Source organism: Entelurus aequoreus, linkage group LG18 (assembly GCF_033978785.1).
Source record: "Entelurus aequoreus isolate RoL-2023_Sb linkage group LG18, RoL_Eaeq_v1.1, whole genome shotgun sequence".
Classification (NCBI taxonomy): domain Eukaryota; kingdom Metazoa; phylum Chordata; class Actinopteri; order Syngnathiformes; family Syngnathidae; genus Entelurus; species Entelurus aequoreus.
Genome location: NC_084748.1, coordinates 7,621,870 through 7,629,369, shown reverse-complemented (window position 1 = coordinate 7,629,369; position 7,500 = coordinate 7,621,870). Strand labels below are relative to the sequence as shown.

At 36.4% G+C, this 7,500-nt stretch overlaps 1 protein-coding gene across 1 annotated transcript in view; it reads right to left on the bottom strand.

The window, feature by feature from the left end:
• The window catches only part of LOC133633769 (tRNA (guanine(26)-N(2))-dimethyltransferase-like), a 104,842-nt gene that overhangs the window by 92,025 nt on the left and 5,317 nt on the right, over positions 1-7,500 (bottom strand). The gene's annotated exons all lie outside the window — the stretch shown is intronic.

Genomic DNA, 7,500 nt, shown 5'->3' with positions numbered 1-7,500 from the left:
TCCGCACCGTAACACAACGTAAACACAACAGAACAAATACCCAGAACCCCTTGCAGCACTAACTCTTCCGGGACGCTACAATACACACCCACGCTACCACCAAACCCAACGCACGCATCCGCCCACCTCAACGTCCACCCCCCCAACCTCCCCACACCTCAACCGCGGTAGAAAATGGATGGATGGATAGAATCGGTGACAGACTCGAACTGACAACCTTTCAACCAGACGATAGCGAAAAAGGTGCGAAAGTTGTCTTGTTTCAAGCGCGCGCTTCTCTTTGAAACACACACACACACACACACACACACACACACACACACACACACACACACACACACACACACACACACACACACACACACACACACACACACACACACATACTGGTTATCATTTGGAATGGGGACCAAGTTTTTGATCATGACTTGTGGGGACCACCCTTTCTACAGGTTGTGGAGGCATAACATTTTTTGGGTAAAATGTCCACTGGCCAGTTAGCTCATACACGTCTTTAAATCTCTGGATTGATGAAGTAATGTGCTGATCATTCTTACTGGGGTCCCTGGGGGGAAAAAAAGAGTTCACATGGCTCTTGGGGACCAAATTTAAATAATTTAGCATAATTCACACACATTTGTCCGTGACTACTGAGGACCATTAAAAAAAAATAAAAATAAAATAAAATAAAAAGTTCACACTCAAACTAACCAGTAAACATGTTTAAAAATCACTTAGGCATCTTCAGAATGGATCTATCATTTAAAAAGGTTTCCCTTTAGGGCAGGGGTGTCCAAACTTTTTCCACTGAGGGCCGCACACGGAAAAATTAAAGCATGTGGGGGCCATTTTGATATTTTTCATTTTTAAACCATTACAAAATATATGGATTTTTTATTTATTTTACCTTTAGGGGTCCCAGGGACCATAAAGGGTCTCAGTCATTCAGTCAAGTCAGATTATTATTTTTTTTAAATTATTTAACGCTTACAGTAAATCTCTATATCAACTTCAAGTTGATATAAAGTAATACAAATTAAAAGAAATGTTTTATGGCTTTTCTGTCAAAAACAACTTAGTTTTTTTATAGTAAAACTGAAATATGCAGTACTTGGTAATTAGAGCCCTAAAATATCAATAATGCAGGACACCATTGATTTTAATTATTTCATATTTTTGAGTAATCACAGTGAAAAGATCAATAAAAAATCACTAAATATATTTTGGATCCAAAAGGTGCCCCACTCATAAAGTGATACATTTTTATTAGGTTTTTCTTTTACTTTCAACACTTAAGTTACGAGATCAACTTCAGATATATCTGTCGATGCTGGAGCTATTATTTTGTTTGTTTTATGCGCTTTTGTCAAAGAAAACTTTGATGTTTTTATATGGCTACTACACAATATATGCAATATTTACCACATAAAACATTTTAAAGTGAAATATTTGAAGTAATTGGAGCCCTGAAAATAATTCATTATAACATGGATTTTTTTTGTCATTATTTTTTTTTTTTGAGCAGTGGCAAAAAAAGAAAAATAAAGAAAGACAAAAGAAAAAATAACAGCCTGCAGCAGATTTTGTGTCAACATAGCAACTTTTTCTCGTTAGATTTCACCTCATTCCACTTTTTTTAATGTTCTTTTTTATTTTTACAATAGTATTTCCAGAATGTGTGGCGGTCCGGTAAACAATTAGCTGCGGGCCGCAAATGGCCCCCGGGGCCGCACTTTGGACACCCCTGCTTTAGGGGACCTGTTTTTTTGGTCCCCATACCGCATACTTGCCAACCCTCCCGTTTTTAGCGGGAGAATCCCGGTATTCAGCGCCTCTCCCGACAACCTCCCGGCAGAGATTTTCTCCTGACAAACTCCCGGTATTCAGCCGGAGCTGGAGGCCACGCCCCCTCCAGCTCAATGCGGACTTGAGACTGAGTGGGGAAAGCCTGTTCTCACGTCCGCTTTCCCACAATATAAACAGCTTGCCTGCCCAATGACGTCATAACATCTAGGGCTTTTAGAACAGACTGAGAACAGAACTTTGTAGAACAGACTTCTCCATTGAACACGGTGGCCGAAATGATATACTCATCATGAACGGAGAAGTTAAACAGGACAATACTGCCATCTAATGGATAGCCACCGGAACACTGAAATTCAAGTTTGTTTGTTTTTTCTATGTAAATAAAATAAATAAATAAATAAATAAATAAAAAAATTATATATATATATATATATATATATATATATATATATATATATATATATATATATATATATATATATATATATATATATATATATATATATATATGTATGAAATACTCGAGTTGGTGAATTCTAGATGTAAATAACCACGCCCTCAACCCCCCCACCCCCGATATTGGAGGTCTCAAAGTTGGCAAGTATGCCATACCGTCAGAGGTCCCCTAAAGGTGACTGTGTAAACAGAGCGATGTCCCCATTAAGTAAGCATTGCCAGAACACACACACACACACACACACACACACACACACACACACACACACACACACACACACACACACACACACACACACACACACACACACACACGTGTCTGGGAATCTGGTGTATGTGCGTCTTCATGGCAACATTTGAAAAGCAGCCAGTCTCATAATGACAACAATAAGAATTATGACGATGAGGGGACTCGGGTCTGTCCTCGTCCTCGTCCCCCCCACCCGGCTGCCGTGGCCGACCAATCAGAAACGTCCTGGCAAGAGGCACGGCCAATCAGCGGGCTAATATTGACCAGACTGTTGAACCGAGGCAGCCCAAATTGTAATCATGGCAGACTTGCAGGAGGGAGGGGGGGGTGTTGAAGAATCTCCCAGGACAGACGAGGCACTGCGGCAGTCTGCCATCACGCGGGCGAAGCCGCCATCCAGACAAAGAGACGAGAGGAGGAGGTGGAGGAGGAGGAGGAGGCGCTCGTCCAACATAAACACCTGCATGTGTGTTTACGTAACTGCCCTCCGCAGAGGGGCGGGGCTTAATGACTCCATTGGTACTTGACTAATGACGCGTGAATAATGAAGCTCCCTGAACTTTTCCGAAACGGGGGGCGTCTTTCAGCCCTAAATGTTGAAATTGCACTAGAACCAGCGTTAAAAAGGGCGCCCCCCTGTGTCCGCCTGAAGCACTGCGGTACGAGGGCGACAGTTTTTTAATCACCAGTCTTTTTGTGTCAAAGACGGCGGCGCAAAGAATTCATGTTCGGAGTCTCGTGGAACTCACGCCTTACTGTGCACAGGAAGTACTTACAGTATCAAACGCGAGGATTGAACGTACAAAAAAACAACAATTCCTTGCTTTTATCCGTAGGAAGTGTCAATAATGAGACCACTACGCGGACTATCAGAGATGCCGTCTTTATCCTTAACGACGGTCGTTCCAGCGGCTCCGACTCACTGAAGCAAGCAAGTAATGCTTGATTTCTACTAGGGCTGGAAACTGTATCACGATATCAGCGTTTTATATCGGTCGGTATCCATGATTATTGATATTTTTTCTGACCTATGGAAAATAAGCAGCAGAAGGAACATATATTGAATGTAAGCATTTTATTTGAAATGTAACTTTCCTCTGTTTATAATGCCCTCAGCTATCAAGGCGGACAATCATGGGAAACATTCAATGTAAATATTACATTAAACACTTAACAATAACCTTGTAGAAATAGGGAATACGTAAGAAATGTTTCATAAAGTGTAAGAAAAATAGTGCAAAGTGTGAAAATGTAAACGGAGAAACCTGAGAACTGTTTTCTGCAGGTTTAGTGGCAGGAAGTGACAGCTGTGCTCTAAAGGGTGAGCGCCTTGCATCATTTACAGACCACATTGGTCTGACTACGGTCCCTTTGAAAAAATCCCAAAACTGTCCTGTTTTATTCACAATTTCTCCATTTGGACTTTCTCTTCTCACTCCATGCAAAGAATCAACCGCCAGACAAGCCAACTTGATAGTTGATACCGTCACCTGATTGGTTGTTAGCGTGTCACGTGATCACGTCCTGAGCGAGTGACTTTGTTCGTGCAACCAACCTTGTTTCCATACTTACGCCTTCTTCCCACGAAGAAAACCAAAAAAAAATCTAACGTTTTATCAAATACATTTTTTTTTTATTGATATCGATTACGTGTATCTCGATGTATATCGATATCGTATTATCGCCCAGCCCTAGTAACAATCATCGTGTTTATCGTAGCGCCGTGAGTCCAGTGCACAATCATGGCGGAAAGGCAAATCATTTGACGCTGATGGAGATATTTTTGCTCCGACAAAGAAAGCTGAGCCCAAAATGCAGAAATATGATAAATACTATTTGTAGCGTGTTATTCTTCACTTGAACTTTGGTCACAAAAATGATAGAAAATGGTTCCGTTTCATTTCAACATCCGAACGAGGATGACAAAAGTTTTTCTTTCAGATCGTTTTGAATTAAATACTCACATTTTATTTTCTTTACCCCTGAGGCCGTGAAGATGTTAAAAATACATATTTATGCACGCTGTAGGGGAGTGAATCTTTGGGCACATAACGATTTGATCCGATTCCTGGGGTGATGATTCGATTCAGAACCGATTCTTGATTCACCACGATTCCCTATTCAAACTGATTCTTGCAATGTATTATTTGATTAATTATAATGAAACTTTCACACACATAATATATGTATATATATATATATTGTATATATATATATATATATATATATATATATATATATATATATATATATATATATATATATATATATATATATATATATATATATATATATATTTTTTAGATAAATATATATTTAAAAATAAATATATATATATATATACACATATATTTTAGATAAATATATATTTAAAAAATATAATTATATGTATATGTATATATATATATATATATATATATATATATATATATATATATATATATGTTGTTTCATTATTTTTAACTATGTATATATATACACGTTTTATTTAAATATATATAATACATATATTAAAAAATATGTAATATATATTATGTATAATTTTTTTTAAATATATATTTTAAATACATATATTTAAAAAAAAATGGATGTATATACATATATATTTAAAAATTATATATATATATATATATATATATATATATATATGTTGTTTTCATTATTTTTAACTATGTATACAGTATATACACATTTTATTTAAATATATATAATACATATATTAAAAAATATGTAATATATATATTATATATGTACTGTATGTATAATTTTTTTTAAATATATATTTTAAATAATTTTTTTTAAAATGGATGTATATACATATTTTAAATATATCTATATATTTTTAAATATATATTTATTTAAAATATATATTTAAAAAAAATTATACATACATATATAATATATATTACATATTTTTTAATATATGTATTATAAATATATATATTTAAAGAAAATGTGTATATATATATTTATATATACATATATATATATATATATATAGTAACATTTTTATGATGTATATATATATATTTATAATGTATATATATATATATATATATATATATATACTATATATTTGTATTTTTTTCAAATATATATGGTATATATATATTTAGAAATATAAATGTGTGTGTGTGTGTGTGTGTATATATTTATATTTTTTATCCATTTTTAAAAAAGTTATGAATCGATTTAGAATGGGGATGAATAAGAAACGTGATTCAGATGCAAATCGATTTTTTTGTTCACCTCCAGCACACATGGACATTAATTTAAATGTGCAATCTAGAAGGCCAGCACAAAGTGACACTGCCCCCTACTGGCCTGGCAAGCATGTCACATGCTTGGAATGTTGTTGCCGTGGAAACGGGTCCTACTGTCGCCAAGCTTGGAAGGAATTGTCCCTCAGTAAGAACCAAAAGTCAGTCTGGACGTCTTCTAGAAAGGACAGAAAGAGGATAGAAGTTTTTTTTCCTAAGTTACATTTTTCTACGTTTGAGCGTACTAAGAATGAACATTTGTGTGTTAGTTATAAAAAATAGTGGCTGACACCAGTTAGTTGTAAAATAGTCGTAGAGAAAAAGAAGCACATATTTTTGCATCATTTAATGGCTGTGGAAGTGGGCGGGGCTTCGTACCGTGCCCTGAGAGAAGACGGGCGGAAGTTTTAAAAATTGTGTGTTTTTCAAAGTGGACGTCGACTTGATGGCGGCGGTTGCTTGAATGTTTCCTGTTCCTCGCCGCCCCCCCAGCGGCCAGCGTGTGCCAGTGCAGCCCCTCGTCAGCTGCAGTGGCGGTCGTCGGCCAGCGGAGGGCGGTGTTCCCCGATTGTAAGCCAACCTAAAGTCTTCATCACTGTATCCACGCCAGCACCTTAAAAAAAGCGCAGCGCCGCCGCTTGATGACGCAATCCCACAAAAAGCCAAAAATAAGTTGTAATGTTCCCCCTAAGACGAAACGTGTCGCCCCGCCCGTCAGCCACAAGGGGGCGCCAAAGTAAGCGGATTGTTTTTCTTCAACAAAAGCACCTTTTGGGGTGAGCGCCAAGGCACCTTTCTGAGCACGCTTATTACGTCACTTCCTGTCTGTGCTTTGCGTGTTGGAAGGAAGCTTTTTTTTGTATAGGTTGATTTTATTTTATTTTTTAAATCTTTTTGTACTTTTTGATAAGTTGTTTCCTCTTTATGACAAAGTTTACTGTAAAAAAAAAAAAAAAAAAAAAAAAAAGGCACTCGCCTCTTGACTTTGGGGCGGGGCTAAAGCGGGGGGTGGGCGGTACAAGCACGCGTCAATCATTTCCCGAACCTGAACGTTAATAATGCTTTGGAGTGCATGAGAAAGTATCTTACTTATATCTACAAATATGAAGATAACTAACATTTGTTTGTGCTACATTTTTGCTGCAAAATCTTTTTTGGCCAACTTTTATAGTTTTTATGTTAACGTGGGAAAAAAAAAAAACTATAATAGTTGCAGCACAAACTAATTTTAGTGTTGTGATTATAAGGGGAACAATGTCGTAATCGAGCAAACTGCTGAGTCAGCATTAAAAGCTGTGACAGGAGAAAAGCAAATGCCGCTCATAAGAACTACATTAGGAGGTCGACTACAGCCATGGCTGTAATGTTTGCTGAATTAGCGAATTATTTGCTGTTATTTTGAGTATTTACGTTACACCAACTGGATTTTGTTATTGTTTTTGGTGAAAATGTTTGTCTTTTTTTTGTGGTGGTGGTTAAAAAAAAAAAAAAAAAAAATCTGCTTGCAGTTTTTCATGATGAATGTGAAAGGAAAAATCCACTCCAGGATAAACCACGCCCCCTTTCGACTTGTTGAGCCAATTAGCTCTGTGGCTTTAACTCCTCCCACTTCCATTCGACATAGCCACTGCATGTGGCCCAAAAAAATGTTTCATACAATAATTTTTAGGAAAAAAATGGTTGAAAAAATTCATTTAAAATAAAGTGGCCAAAAAAGTAAAATAAATC